Below are 15426 nucleotides of genomic sequence, written 5' to 3'. Positions count from 1 at the left end.
GCTATTTCAATGGGCAATAAGAGTTAACCACATTGCTGTATGGTTTGGAGTCATATAAGGGCCAGGCCAGGTAAACGTGCGAATGATTGATTGTGTTTTTATTACAATCAGCAACGGTTGTATAGTTGCCATTTATTGATACCAACTTTAAATATGAATAAATCTGGTATGTAAATTCCTGCAGCTGCCAGGGTGGCATTTGAACCAATGACCACATCTTCAGGGGCATTAGTCCAGTGATATTAGATTAGATTACTTAGTGTGGAAACAGGCCCTTCAGCCCAACAAGTCCACACCGCCCCGCCAAAGCGCAACCCACCCATACCCCTAACCTCACACTACGGGCAATTTAGCATGGCCAATTCACCTGACCCTGCGCATCTTTGGACTGTGGGAGGAAACTGGAGCACCCGGAGGAAACCCACGCAGACACGGGGAGAACGTGCAAACTCCACACAGACAGTCGCCTGAGGTGGGAATTGAACCCAGGTCTCTGGCGCTGTGAAGCAGCAGTGCTAACCACTGTACCACCATGCCGTCCATTGCACCATTATGACCATTGCACCATTATCTTCGCCTTGCCTCACCCATAATTTATAAAGCCATTCAGCTGTCATAAATTGGGGCAAAGTGGCTGCAGTGTTCCCTCTATTATAAGTGACTATATGCCCGAAACACCTAACTGGCTGGAGAAAACTTTGAGCTTGTGAAAGATGCTCTACAAATACAAATTTCTTTCCCTACAAATGAAAGGCCTAGAGTTAATTCCTCCCTTGTTAAATTGGAGGAGGCAAATCGTGGAAATCAACTATCGATTGATCCTGAGATATGTGATGGCTGTTTTGGATATAACTGGTAATTCATAATGAATGAGGGATGAAGATCTCTCACCTTGTGTGTTTGTTACAAGAGGCACTTTGCATATAGACAGGTCTTAAAACTATGTTGTGTATATGAATGTATAGGATAATATGTTGCCTGATTTAAGCATTGCTTACACTACTCAGCATCAGAAACCCATTTGGGCTGCTTCTCCCATTCCCTTGTCCCTTGTGAAAGATAGAAATGGTACACTGACTGTATTGTTCAGGGAAAATCAACAGTTACATTTATTTTGAACAAATACATTGATGCAGTGGAACATGGCAAACATCTTGTTCCGAAGAGTTAAACTGCTAGAGTAAACATTCAGAACATTTTTTCAGCCTAGTCCAATAACTAGCACTTATGCAGAAATTGGATTTTTAAAACTCTGTATTCTTGCAAGGATGTTGTAGTTTGGATGGAAATTGACTGGGTGAAATAAGGAAATATTGTTTCTATCGTACTATTGATTTGGATTGATACATTGATCCCAAGCCAGATGGAGAGGTATGGAACTTGACATAAATCCTTTTCTTAATAATGCATTATTTACAGAATGTAAGCATTACATATGTCTGCCTCCTTCTGACTTACCTAAAAGTCTCTTTGCAAGTGCTTTAAGTACTTAATGATGCTGTGTAACTATTAAGTACTTAATCACCTGTGTATCTGAACAATATGATTTCCATAAAATTAACATTCTTCTTTCTTTAAAGAAAAGCTTTATAACACTCAGATAACTACAAAACAAGATCTTAAAAGAATGTTTCCATATTTCAAAGGGAGAAGGAGTGCTTTGAACAAGCAGTCCTTTTCATAAAACAGTCAAACAATTGTTGAGGAGCAATAACTCATTTTAGAGATCTTTTTCCTCTGTACCATCTATTTTATATTTGCAAAATTGATCCTTAACGTTTCTTCAGTCTCACTCCTTGTCAAATGTACACTACCCCATAGAGAATGTTTATCCATACTGCTGCATTAGATAAGAAAATGTTTCTTTGAGTGGTCATAGAGTCCTGCAACATGGAAACAGACCCTTCATGCCAACCAAGTTCCCCAAACTAAACTCATTCCATTTATGTGCACTTGCCCTATGTGCCTCTAAACTGTTGCTATTCATGTACTTACCCAAATGTCTTTTACATGTTCTAACTGTACCTCCATCTACCACTTTTGGCAGTTCATCTGAACCACCCTCTGTGTGAAAACGTTGCCCCTTGGGTCCCTTTTTCAAATATTTCTCCTCTCTCCTTAAAATTATGCCTCAGAGTTTTGAACTCTCCAGCCCTAGGGAAAAGGCCTTTGCTATTCACCTTATCTCCACCCCCCCCCCCCCCCAATGATTTTATAAATCTCTATATAGTCCCAGCCTATCAGGCCTCTTCTTATCACTCAAACTCTTGGTTTAATAACATCCTTCCGATATCAGGGCAACCTGATATACAGCATTTCAAAAGTGGCCTCACTAACTTCCTGTACAACCGCAAGATGATGTCCCAACTCTTACATTCAGTGGTCTGACTGATTGATATGCTTTTTTGTTTTACTGCACTCTCTACCTGTGATGCAACTTGCAATAAAGAATATACCTGAACCTGTAGGTCTCTCTGTTCTACAACCCTCCCCAGGGCACTACCATTAACTGTAAGTCCTGCCCTTTCTCATTTTACTAAAATGCAATACCACACATTTATCTAAATTAAACTCTATCTGCCACTCCTTGGCTTATCAGCCTAATTGATCAAGATCCTTTTGTAACCTTGGATAACTTCATCACTGTCCACTATACCATAAATGTTGGTGCCACTCCCCCCCCCCCCCAAACTTACTAACCATGCTTCCTAGATTCATCATCGAAATCACTTATAGAAGTGACACACAGTGGACCCAGTACTGATCCCTTTGGAAAACCAGCTGGTTACAGGCCTGCAGTCTGAAAAACGATTGCCTACCACCACCCTCTGTTTACTACCATCAAGCCAATTTTGTATCCAATTGACAAGCTCTTCCTGAACACCATGTGATCTTAGTTTACTAACCAGTCTACCATGCAGAACCTTCGTCAAAGGCTTTACTAAAGTCCACATAGATTAGTGTGGTGCTGGAAAAGCACATCCGGTCAGGCAGCCTCTAAGGAGCAGGAAAATCTGATTTTAACCTTTATTGCAAACCCTCTTGCACAGATACCTACCTTGAAGAAGTTCTCCTCCCCCGATTTTCCTGCTGCTCTGATGCTGCCTGAGGGCTTTTCCAGCGCCATTCCAATCTTGGAATCTAATCTCCATCCACGTAGGCAGTGTCTATCGCTCTTCCCTCGGCTATCTTCTTGGTCACACCTTCAAAAAAAAACAGAATCAAGTTTGTGGGACATGATTTCCCTTTCACAAAGCCATGCTGACTATCTCTTAATGAATCTCTGATCCTTCTGTGGATTTTGCGATGTTTGGTAAGTTCTGAATCTATTGTTTCTATTGGAGCTCGTGTTTTTGCAGCTAGGGAACTTTTCATCATGCTTTTTAAATTTCTTGCTTCCCAGTCTAAGGGACAATACTAATCATGTTTACCCATTGGGAATATTAAGTGAAACCCAGTTGTTGTTCTGGGAGGGAAGGGTAGGGATGAGAGATGGAATCCCTACCGTGTGGAAATGGGCCAGTCAGCCCAACAAGTCCACATCGACCCTTGAACCATTCCCCCATTCTATTACTCTACATTTACCTCTGACTACTGCATCTAACCTATACCCTTGGACACTATGGGTAATTTAGCATGGCCAATTATTCCTGATGAAGGGCTTTTGCCCGAAACGTCGATTTCGAAGCTACTTGGATGCTGCCTGAACTGCTGTGCTCTTCCAGCACGACTAATCCAGAATTCACCTAACCTGCACATCCTGTGGATTGTGGGAGGAAACTGGAGCACCTGGAGGAAAACCACACAACATGGGAGAACGTGCAAACTCCACACAGACAGTTGCCCAAGGCTGGAATCAAGCCCGGGTCACTGGTGCTGTGAGGCAGCAGTGCTAACCGCTGAGACACTGAGCCAATAGATTGACAACCCTAGAGAGGGGGGAATCTTTATTTTTGAGGAAAAAGGAGGACATCAGAGGCGATTCAGTGGAAGGTGCCTCATCAGAACCGATGCAACAGACAGAGAAATTGGTAAAATGGAATGGAGTCCTTGCAGGAAGCAGAGTGTGAGAAGATGTTGTCAAGGTAGCGATGGAAGGTGGTAGGTTTGTAGTGAATACTGGCAGGCAGTATATTCCCAGGAGGAAGAAAAGTGAAGTTGGGGAAGGAAAAAGTCAGATGGACCATCTGAAGGTGAGGGAAGAAGGAAAATTGGAAGCAAACTGATTAATTTTTTTTCCAATTCTGGATGAGAACAGGAAGCAGCACTGAAAACTTAGATCTATCGCAGAAAGAGTTGGGAGTAGGGGTCTGGGTAGGACTGGAACGACCCCATAAAAAGACCGGCGTAACAGGGAACCAAGCAATTACCCCTTTGACTTGGAGAAAACGAGAGGAGTTAAAGCAGAAGTTATTTGAAATAAGATCAAGCTCCTAGGTGAAGTTTGGTGGTGGTGGATGTGAACTGTTCAGGCCACTTTTCAAAGAAAAAGCAGAGCGTCCTCAAGACCATCCTGATGGAGATGGCAGTATTGAGCGTTTCCCGTCCATGGGTGAAGAGGAAACGGCTGCGGCCGCAGGTCTGGAAATTGTGAAACTGATGTAAAATGTCAGAAGTAGAAAGAGACTGAACAAGGGGACAAAAGATTGAATCGAGATAGGAAGAGGAGAGGTTCACTTGGGCAGGAATGGGCTGAAATGATGGGTCTGCCAGGATAGTCCTGTTTGTATATTTTGGGAAAGAGGTAGAAGTGAGCGGAGAGAGGTTGGTGGACTAGAAGATAAGAAGCAGTGGAGGGGGAGATCTCCAGAGGAGATGAGGTTAGTGTCAGCTTTGGAAGCGACAGCCTGATGTTCAATGGTGGCATCATGGTTCGAGGAAGATGAGAGGAGGTGTGTGGGAGTTGCTGCTCCACCTCTGCCAGGTAGAGATCAGCTAATAAGACCTTTCATAGTAATAGAAGCAGGAGTAGGCCCGATGAGCCTGCTCCGCCATTCATTTAAGACCATGGCTGATCTATCCATTGTCTCAGCTCCTCCTACTTGTGTTCTCCCCATAACCCTTAATTCCCCTACCATGCATAAACCTGTCTAACTGTGTCTTCAATATATTTAGTGAAGCTGCTTCTACTGCTTCCCTGGGAAGAGTTATCAGTAAATTCACTATTCTCTGGGAAAAGCAGTTTCTCCTCATCTCATTCCTAAATCTACTCCCCCTAATCTTGAGGTAATGTCCCCTAGTCCTAGTCTCACCCACCAGTGGAAACAACTTGCCTGCCTCTATCTTATATATGATATCTTATATCTTTCTATAAGATCCTCTCTCATTCTTCTAAATTCTAGTGAGTATAGTCCCAGGCGGCTCAATCTCCCCTCATCTCCGGAATCAACCTGGTGATCCTCCTCCCCACCACCTCCAAAGCCAGTATATCCTTCCTCCAGTAAGGAGACCAGAACTGCGCACAATACTCCAGCTGCGGCCTCACCAACACCTTGTACAATTGCAGCAGAACCTCCCTGCTCTTAAATTCAATCCCTCTAGCAATGAAAGTTAATATTCCATTTGCCTTCCTGTTGCACCTGCAAATCAATTTTTAGCAATTCATGGATAAGCATTCCTAAATCCCTCTGCATAACAGCATGCTGCAATCTTTCACCATTTAATAATACCTGACCTACTCCTTTTACTTCCAAAGTGGATAACCTCCCATTTGCCAACACTGTGCTCCATCTGCCAGACCCTTGCCCACTCACTTAACCTATCTAAATCTCTCTGCAGACCTTCCACATTCTCTGCACAGTTTGCCTTTCTGCTCAACTTAGTGTCATCTGCAAACTTGGATACATTACACTCGGTCTCCTCTTCCAAAGCATTGATATACATCATGAACAGTTGCGACCCCTGCAGCACCCTGCTCACCACTGATCCCCAACCAGAGAAACACCCATTTATTCTGACTCCCTGCTTTCTATTGGTTAACCAGTCCTCTCTCCATGCTGGTATATTCCCCACAACTCCATGCATTATTATCTTATGGATGAGTCTTGTATGTGGCACATTATTGAACATCTTCTAGAAATCTATACAACAACCACCTGTTCCCCTTTGTCCACCACGCTTGTTGCATCCTCAAAGAACTCCAGTAAGTTTGTCAAACATGACCTTCCCTTCTTGAATCCATGCAGTGTCTGCCTGATGGAACCTTTTCCATCCAGATGCCTCACTATTTCTTCTTTACTGATAGCTTAATATCTGCAGTAAGGAAAATGCTAGAGGCTAACTGGCCTATAGTTAACCTGCCTTTTACCTATACCCTTTTTTAAACAGCGGTGTGACATTTACTGTCTTTCAGTCTGCCAGGACTTGCCCGGAGTCCAGTGAATTTTGGTAAATTACCACTAATGCATCTGCTATAACTTCTGCCATTTCTTTCAGCACCCTGTGATGCATTCCATCAGGACCAGGAGACTTATCCACCTTTAGGCCTCAAGTTTGCTCAACACTACCCCTTTAGTGATAATAATTGTATTGTGATCCTCACCTCCCATTGTATCCTTAACATCATTGTTTTGGCATGTTAGACACATCTTCCACTGTGCAGACTGACACAAAATAGTTATTCAAGGCCTCGGCCATTTCAGCATATTAATCCGCCTTTCTCATCCTGCAAGGGACCTCCGTCCACTTTAGCAACCCTTTTCTGTTTTATGTATTTAAAATCTTTTCCTGCCTGTTTTTATATTCCGTGCTCGGTTGCGTTCATAATCTACCTTTCCTTTCTTTATTGCTTGCTTTGTGGCTCTTTGCTGCTTTTTGAAGTTTTCCCAATCTTTGTTTCCCACGGTTCTTGACAACTTTGTAAGCCTGAACTTTTAATTGGGTGCCTTCTTGTATTTCTTTGGTTATCCAAGGCTGGCTCTTGCTACCCTTGCTATCCTTGTCTTTGACTGGAAGCATTAATGAAAAATCTCAAAGTCCTCCACTGTTTCTCAACTGTTCTGCCATATATCTTGTGTTCCCAGTCTAATTTAGCCAGCTCCTTCCTCGTCCCATTGTAGTCTCCCTTGTTTAAGCATTACACCCTGGTTTTAGATGATGCTATTTCACCATCTATTTGTATCCAAAATTCGATCATACTGTGATCACTCTTTCTTTCTGAGAAGCTCCTTAACTACAAGATCACTAATTTTACCAGTCTCATTTCACCGGTCCAGATTTAAGTTTGCATGCTCCCTTGTAGGTTCGGTAACATGCTGTTCAAGAAAGTGATCATAGAGGAGCTCTATGCATCCCTCTTCAAGACACTGCCTCTACCAATTTGATTCGATCAGTCAATGTTAAAGTCCCCCATGATTACTGCTCTTCCATTCTAACATACATCAGATATTTCTTGACTGATTGTTTGTGCCAATGTAGCATTATTACAGTGTGGCCTATAGACCACTCCCACCAGTGATGTCTTCCCCTTCCTATTCATGATCTCCACCCAAATGGATTCAACATTTTGCTCCTTAGATCTTATTTTGTCTCTCCCTATTGCCCTAATCTCATCCTTAATTAAGGACGTGACCACATCTCCCTTACCTTCTTGCATATCCTCCCTAATTACCTGATACCCTTGGATATTTAATTCCCAGTCATCACCACCCTGCAACCACATTTCTGTAACGGCAACTACATACACCATTGGACTGATTTGCGCAACAAGTTCATTGGTTTTGCTTTGAGTACTTGATGGTAAAGGTTCATCTTGGAGTGCCGTTACTAGCGGTGTTCCGCAAGGATCTGTTTTGGGACCATTGCTGTTTGTCATTTTTATAAATGACCTGGAGGAGTGGCTAGAAGGTTGGGTGAGCAAGTTTGCAGATGATACAAAAGTCGGAGGAGTTGTTGACAGTGAGGAAGGATGTGGCAGGTTACAGCGGGATATAGATAAGCTGCAGAGCTGGGCAGAAAAGTGGCAAATGGAGTTCAATGTAGCTAAGTGTGAGGTGATTCACTTTGGTAAGAGTAACAAAAAGATGGGGTACTGGGCTAATGGTCGGATACTTGGTAATGTGAATGAGCAGAGCGATCTTGGTGTCCATGTACACAGATCTCTGAAAGTTGCCACCCAGGTAAATAGTGCGGTGAAGAAGGCATATGGCGTACTGGCTTTTATTGGTAGAGGAATTGAGTTCCGGAGTCCTGAGGTCATGTTGCAGTTGTATAAGACTCTGGTGCGGCCGCATCTGGAGTATTGTGTGCAGCTTTGGTCGCCATACTATAGGAAGGATGTGGAGGCACTGGAACGGGTACAGAGGAGGTTTACCAGGATGTTTCCTGGTATGGGAGAAAGATCGTATGAGGAAAGGCTGAGGCACTTGGGGCTGTTTTCATTGGAGAAAAGAAGGTTTAGGGGTGACTTGATAGAGGTGTACAAGATGATTAGGGGTTTAGACAGGGTTGACCGTGAGAACCTTTTTCCACGTATGGAGTCAGCTATTACAAGGGGGCATAGCTTTAAATTAAGGGGTGGTAGGTATTGGACAGATGTTAGGGGTAGATTCTTTACTCAGCGAGTCGTGAGTTCATGGAATGCCCTGCCAGTAGCAGTGGTGGACTCTCCCTCTTTATGGGCATTTAAACGGGCATTGGATAGGCATATGGAGGATAGTGGGTTAGTGTAGGTTAGGTGGGCTTGGATCGGTGCAACATCGAGGGCCAAAGGGCCTGTACTGCGCTGTATTCTTCTATGTTCTATGTACTGTGGGCATTGAGTATAAATGCACTTTATCTAAATGTCCCTTTAGAATCTAGCAATATCTCTTTTGCATATGATTCTTTTGAAAAATTTGACTTTTTTGACTTTTCTTTTTCTTTTCCAACTTTTGCTCCTGGTCTCTGCATTGCTTCCTTGTGCCTAGACTTCCATCCTCTTGTCGTCTTTAGGCTGCCCTTCCTCAGTCTTTCTGCTCACTGCATCTCCCTTTACACCAACTGCTGTATCTTCTGACCTGACGCTTTGGTTCCCCCCCCCCCCCCCCCCCCCCCCGTCAACCTAGTTTAAAGCTTCCCCAACAGCTCTAGCAAACCTGTCCGCAAGAATATTGGTCCCCCTTGAGTTCAGGTAGAACCTGTCCCTTTTGTACAGGTCATACCTTCCCCAGAAGAGAACCCAATGATCCACAAATCTGAAACCCTGCCCCTTGCACCAACTCTTCAGCCATGCGTTTATCTGCCATATCTTCCTACCCTTGCCCTCACGAGCGTGTGGCACAGCCAGCAACCCAGCGATTACTACCCTTGAGGTTGTTATTTTAGCTTCCTTCCTAACTCCCTAAATTCACTTTTCGTGACCTCATCCCTTTTCTGAACTGTTATTGGTACCAATGTGTACCATGGTGTCTGGCTGCTCATCCTCCCCTTTAAGAATGCAATAGACTCTATCCTAGACATCCCTGATGCTCCCAAACAAGCAGCACGGTGGCACAGTGCCAAGGACCCGGGTTCGATTCCTGCCTGGGGCAACTGATTGTATATTCTCCCTTTGTCTGTGTGGGTTTCCTTTGGGTGCTCTGGTTTCCTCCCACTGTCCAAAGATGTGCAGGTTAGGTGAATTAGCCATGCTCAATTGCCCATAGTATACAGGGAAGTGTAGGTTAGGTGCATTAGTCAGGGGTAAATGTAGAGTAATAGAGTAGTGGAATGGGTCTGGGTGGGATACTGTTCAGAGGGTCAGTGTGGATTTGTTGGGCCAAATTGCCTGTTTCCACACTGTCGGGATTCTATTGTATGATTGACCCTGGCACCCGGGAGGCAATATACCATCCAAGTTTCTCCTCCACCCCAACCACCGCCTTCCCCACCGCTCTCTTTCCCCACCCCCCCCCCCCCCCCCCCCAACTCCCCGCCCACAACAGTATACTAGTTATTGAGGGGAATGGCTACAAGGTATCCCTGCACTGACTGCCTATTCTCTTTCCCTCTCCTGATGGTCATCTAGCTACCTTCATCTTGTAACTTAGGTGTGACTACCTTCCTGTAACTCCTCTTGATTAACCCTTCAGCCTCCTGAATGATCTGGAGTTTACAGACCGAAACTGATCTGTAAGGAGCTGATGCTGGGTATTTTTCTCTCGGGTAAAGTCATCAGGGACACTGTTAATGACCCTGACCTCCCACATCCCTCACTGCTTTTTTTTTATATAAAAAACTTTGCTGAGCTTCACCGTAGCCCCTTGTCACCAAGGTCTCCCAATACAATACCTCCCCTCAACATGGCCACTCCTGAGATGAAAATCCTTCCTGTCCTCCTTGAAGTGTCCTTTTTATTTTGGTTAGAGGAGGTGGGAAGGGACAGGCTCAACCATTCCCTGTCACCAGTCCCTCTGCGATGTTTAGACCAATTGTGGTGACTGTGGTGCCATCTCCCAGAATGCCTCTGTGACATCTCTGCTGCATTGTGATTCGATGAAGGATGGGGTCTTGCAGCAGCCTCCTCTACAGTTGTAATGACTGTGGCAATGTCTCCCAGAGTTCCACTGTGATGACTGTCAGCTGCCCTCCAACTCTTTGTTTGGCCTTTCTTATTAAATTGCCTGATTATTCATTTACAGTCATCAAAACTTCCCAACAATATTGGCTTTTTAAAAAATCCATTCATGGTGTTGGTGTCTCTGGCTAGGCCAACATTTTGAGAAGATGGTGGAGAGCTGTCTTCTCAAACCGTTGCAGCCCCTGTGCTGTGGGTTGACTCTCAATGCCCTTAGGGAGGGAATTCTAGGATTTTCACCCAGCGATGGTGAAAGAACGGTGATATATTTCCAAGTCAGGATGGCGGGTGGCTTGGAGGGGAACCTGCAGGTGATGGTGTTCCCATGTATCTGCTGCCCTTTTCCTTCCAGATGGAGTGGTCGTGGGTTTGGAAGATACTGTCTAAGGAGCCTTGGTGACTTTCTGCAGTGCATCTTGTAGATAGTACACACTACTGCTACTGAGTGTCAGTGGTGGAGGGAGTGGATGCTTGTGGATGTGCTGCCAATAAGCGGGCTGCTTTATCCTGGATAGTGTCAAGCTTTTTGAGTGTTGGAGCTGCACCGACGAGGCAAGTGGGGTTTATACCACCACCCTCCTGACTTGTGCCTTGTAGTTGGTGGACAAGCTTTGAGGAGTCAGGAGGTGAGACCAACCTGGTTAGAGACGAAATAAGGGCAGATGCTGGAACCAAAGGTAGACCAGCAGGAGGCTGGAAGAACACAAGCCAGGCAGCATCAGGAAGTGGAGAAGTCAATGTTTCAGGTGTAACCCTTCTTCAGGACTGGGGGTGGGAGGGTGCTGAGGTAGGGATAGGTGAATACAGGTGGAGGGTATGTCCTGGTTGGTCGATGGGAAGAATGAATCCGGTTGGTAGCTGGAAGGAAGGGTCAGTTAGAGGAAGGGGGAGGGGATGGGCTTGGAAGGGAGTTGGGGGGTGGGAAGGGAGGTTATTTCAGTTTGGAGAACTCAATGTTGAGTCCTCCGGACTCAGTTGCCCAGGCAGTAGTGGAGGTGGTGTTCCTCCTATTTGCGACCTGATTCGCTCTGGCGATGGAGGAGACCAAGGACAGTCATGTCAGAAAGAGGATTTAAAAGGGACAGTAACTGAGATGTCAGGTTGGCCCCTGTGAGCCAGGCTGAGATGCTCAGCAAACCATTTCCTAAGTTTACGTTTGGTCTCCCTGATGTAGGTAAGACCACATCTGGAGAACTGGGTACAGTAAACTAGGTTGGAGGAGAGTCAGGTGAACCACTGTCGCACCTGGAAGGATTGTTTGGGGCTCTGAATGGAGGTGAGGGGGGGTGGTGCACCCACAGGTTTTAGAGCAGTGGAGCAGGAAATGGAGATGTAGTGGATGACAGTGGGAAGAAAGCACGTTGTTCAAAATAGGTGGACATCTGAGATGCCAGAGGAATTGTGAGAACGGGATGGAGTTCTCGCAGAATACTGGGTGGAAGGAGGTGTAGTCTAGGTAGTTATGGGGGTCTGGCCTTGTAGCAAATGTCTGTCTGGAGACTGTCACTGGAGGTCAAGAAAGGAGAGGGAGTTGTCCAAGACTAACCGAGGTGGCACGGTGACTCAGTGGTTAGCACCGCTGCATCACAGCGCCTTGCAGCCAGGTTTGATTCCAGCCTTGGGCGACTGTCTGTGTGGAGTTTGCACATTCTCCCCGTGTCTGTGTGGGTTTCCTACTCCAGTCCAAAGATGTGCAGGTTAGGTGCGTTAGTCAGGGGAAATGTAGTGGAATGGGTCTGGGTGGGATTCTCTTTGGAGGGTCGGTGTGGACTTGTTGGGCCGAAGGGCCTTTTTTCACACTGTAGGGATTCTATGAATTCTCAGTGAAATTGAGGGTGAAGTGGCAGTTATGGGCGAAGTCAGCAAACGCTCCAGTTTAGCCTGAGTGCAGGACGCTGCACGATGCAGTCATTGATGTAAAGGCGGAATAGTTGGGGCATAATGCTTGAGTAGGTACCGAAGACGGACTGTTTGACATAGCCGACAAAAAGGCATGCATAGCTAGGACCCATCCGAGTTCCACCCCCTGGATTTGGAGGAAATGAGAAGAGTTAAAGGACTAGTTTGGCGAGGAGGAGGGTATTGGTGGAAGGGGCTGGATGGGACTGTTGGAGGGGAAGAAGCTGAGAGCCCGAAAGCCATCCTTGTAGGGTATGGCCATGTATAAGGACTGCACATCCATTGAAGATGAAGCATTGGGGGCTGGGAAGTGGAAGTTACTAAAGGGGTGGAGGGCATGGTTATTATCGCAGATGTAGGTAGGAAGTGGCTGAACCAAGTGGAGAGGATGGAATCGAGACAGGATGAGATGAGGTCGGTGGGGCAGGAGCACACTGAGCCGATGGGTCTGCTGGGATTGTGGGGCTTGTGGATCTTGGGGAGCAGGTAGAACCAGGGGCTGTGCAGGGCTGGGGAACTGGAAGGACGGAGGGGAGATCACCAGAGGCAATGAGGTCACACGATGTGAGTGACTTTGGCCTGATGGGATCGTGGCCTCCCCAACTCCCTTCCCAGCTCCTTACCCTGCCTTCCATTCCTCTGATCCAACCGTCCGTCACCAACTTCCACCCCTCCCCACTCCCTTTATCTGCAGCTTCCCCCCCACACCCACCCCCAGTTCTGAAGAAGGGTTACATCTGAAACATTGACTTTTCCATCTCCTGATGCTGCCTGGCCTGCTGTGTTCTTCCAGCCTCCTGCTTGTCTAGATCTGACCAATCCTCAGCCTTGATCTAATAATCAAAGAATGATAAATTATACTGATTTTCTAAAGAAAATTCCTTTCCATTTTCCATATCCAACTTTGTATATTTTTCGTGGCATATTGCTGAACACGTCTGTACTAATACCCATCTGCTCCACCAGGAATCCTCACTCTTTCAGTGACCTTCATGAGTGACAATCTGCACCTGTGAGGGAACTGGAACTTCCATATTCATTGACCTGTGACCCTTACTACAGACTGACCTATTCCAATTATTGTCGATATACTATCTCTGGCCAACGTATTGCAATAGAGTAAATCTGTGACTAATACACTCATAACAAACTGACCAGTATAGTTCTCTCAGACTAATCAATTAATCATTTGCTGCTGACATTTCAATGTGTGACCTTAAACTGGACAATTTACCACATGAAATGTTGTTTCCTATCACATTTGTAACACCTATTAACAGTTCTCTGTACATTGTTGCTCCTCATTCATTTTTTTTTCCCCCAACCTTATCATACAGTCATACAGTATCAAAACAGACCCTTCTGACGTGTTGAACATAATCCCAAACTAAACTAGTCCCACCTGCCTGCTCTTGGCCCATCATCCCTCCAAGCCTTTCCTTTTCATGCACTTATCCAATATCTTTAAACGTTGGAATTGTACTTTCATCCACCACTTCCTCCATACATGATCCACCATCATCGTCCAGATCTGCTATTTCTTTTGCCAGCATCCACATAGTTATTAGTTGGTGTATACTTTTGTATACTGCAAGGGCTTGTGGGCATTCTTACCCCAACTCATGACTTTTTAATTCCTTAAGTTTTTGAAATTTTGATTGAAGTTACAGTGCCCCTAATGGACTGACTTATTTTCTTTTTGTTTGATTTGACTTTCCCCATGGATCTGTATACAAAGAAGAGCCAGTCAGCACTCAGGGTTGTTGAGAGGGGAGATACAAGATTGGTAGCAAGCAGTAAATAACCTTGTGCACTATATTCTTGGTGTATCGTGCACTACTCTGCATGGAGGTACTCCAGCAAGAGAACTATCCGTGATTCCTCACATCTGAACAATCTCGAAGGCTGTGACCATTCAGTGGTATTACTGGAAATCCCAAGAAGGCTGCTGGGAATATGTCTGTCTGGGATAACTTGAAAGCCTCAGACATCTGATCCAAAAGCATGTCTCTTTCTGAGAATCCAATTCTGCTTAAGGTCAGGAAGCCGCCACATGCAATACTTTAGCAAAGTTCAGCTATCTGAAAGTGAGCACTGAAGATGAAATTTCATAGAATTGTAGAATCCCTACAGTGTGGGGAGATTCAGCCCATCAGGTCTGTACCGACCCTCCAAAGAGCATTTCATCTTATTCTCATAACTCCACGTGGGAGTTTTTACCATGGCTAATCCACCTAACCGGGATATCCCTGGCTACTACAGGCTACCCACCTATACATCTTGGGACTGTGGGGGAAAAACCCACCCAGACATTTGGAGAATGTGCAAACTTCCACCAGGCCCCTGGTGCTGTGAGGCAGCAGTGCTAACTACCGTGTCACCCAAATGGAACTCCTAAAGTCTTTTATATAATCTGTTAAAGTGCTTGATGTTTTTCCCCCTATTGAATTATCATCCATTTTCAATGCATTTATAAAATCATCATTTTTTAAAAAAATTTTTTCTGTGAAATTCAATAAAATATCCAAACCTTTGTTAGCATCTCTCTGACAGTCCTCCAGCTCACCAAATACTTTGCAGCTGATCGTGACTTTGTTGGGAAGTGTCAATTTCGAGGCCTTACTTTGCTCTCACTTAAGTAAAGATGTAACTTGTATTCGGATTTCTACTTCCTCTTTCCGTAGGTCTTCATGCTCCGATTTCGAGAACATCTATAGAAATCATACCCTTGCATTTTACACTTGGTTTCAACTATTCTTCTCAAAGTTAACTCCGATTACAATCTTCTGCCTGAAGCACAATTCCTCGTTTCTCACCCACACACACTTTTTGGCAACAATTCCCTCACCACATTAATCGGATTCAAAGGTCCATAGTGAAGTCTGAAGCTATATGAACATCATTTTCTTGGTGGTTTGTTTATTTGCAGAATGTGTATCTCTGGTGTATACCAACTGACCCAGTGTCCCAGTTGTCTCTCTACTATTTTGATT

At 45.0% G+C, this 15426-nt stretch overlaps 1 protein-coding gene across 3 annotated transcripts in view; it reads left to right on the top strand.

Annotated features, from left to right (window-relative positions):
- The window catches only part of LOC140467249 (DNA damage-regulated autophagy modulator protein 2-like), a 149042-nt gene that overhangs the window by 10907 nt on the left and 122709 nt on the right, over positions 1-15426 (top strand). The window contains exon 1 of one of the 3 annotated variants that reach the window (XM_072563488.1): positions 1024-1371. The exons of the other annotated variants lie outside the window; for them this stretch is intronic. The gene's annotated coding sequence lies outside the window, so the exon portion shown is untranslated. Of the gene's footprint in view, positions 1-1023; positions 1372-15426 lie in introns of those variants that run through there. 3 annotated transcript variants of the gene reach the window in all.

Source organism: Chiloscyllium punctatum, chromosome 45 (assembly GCF_047496795.1).
Source record: "Chiloscyllium punctatum isolate Juve2018m chromosome 45, sChiPun1.3, whole genome shotgun sequence".
NCBI classification, from domain to species: domain Eukaryota; kingdom Metazoa; phylum Chordata; class Chondrichthyes; order Orectolobiformes; family Hemiscylliidae; genus Chiloscyllium; species Chiloscyllium punctatum.
This window is presented reverse-complemented; position numbering and strand designations above follow the sequence as displayed.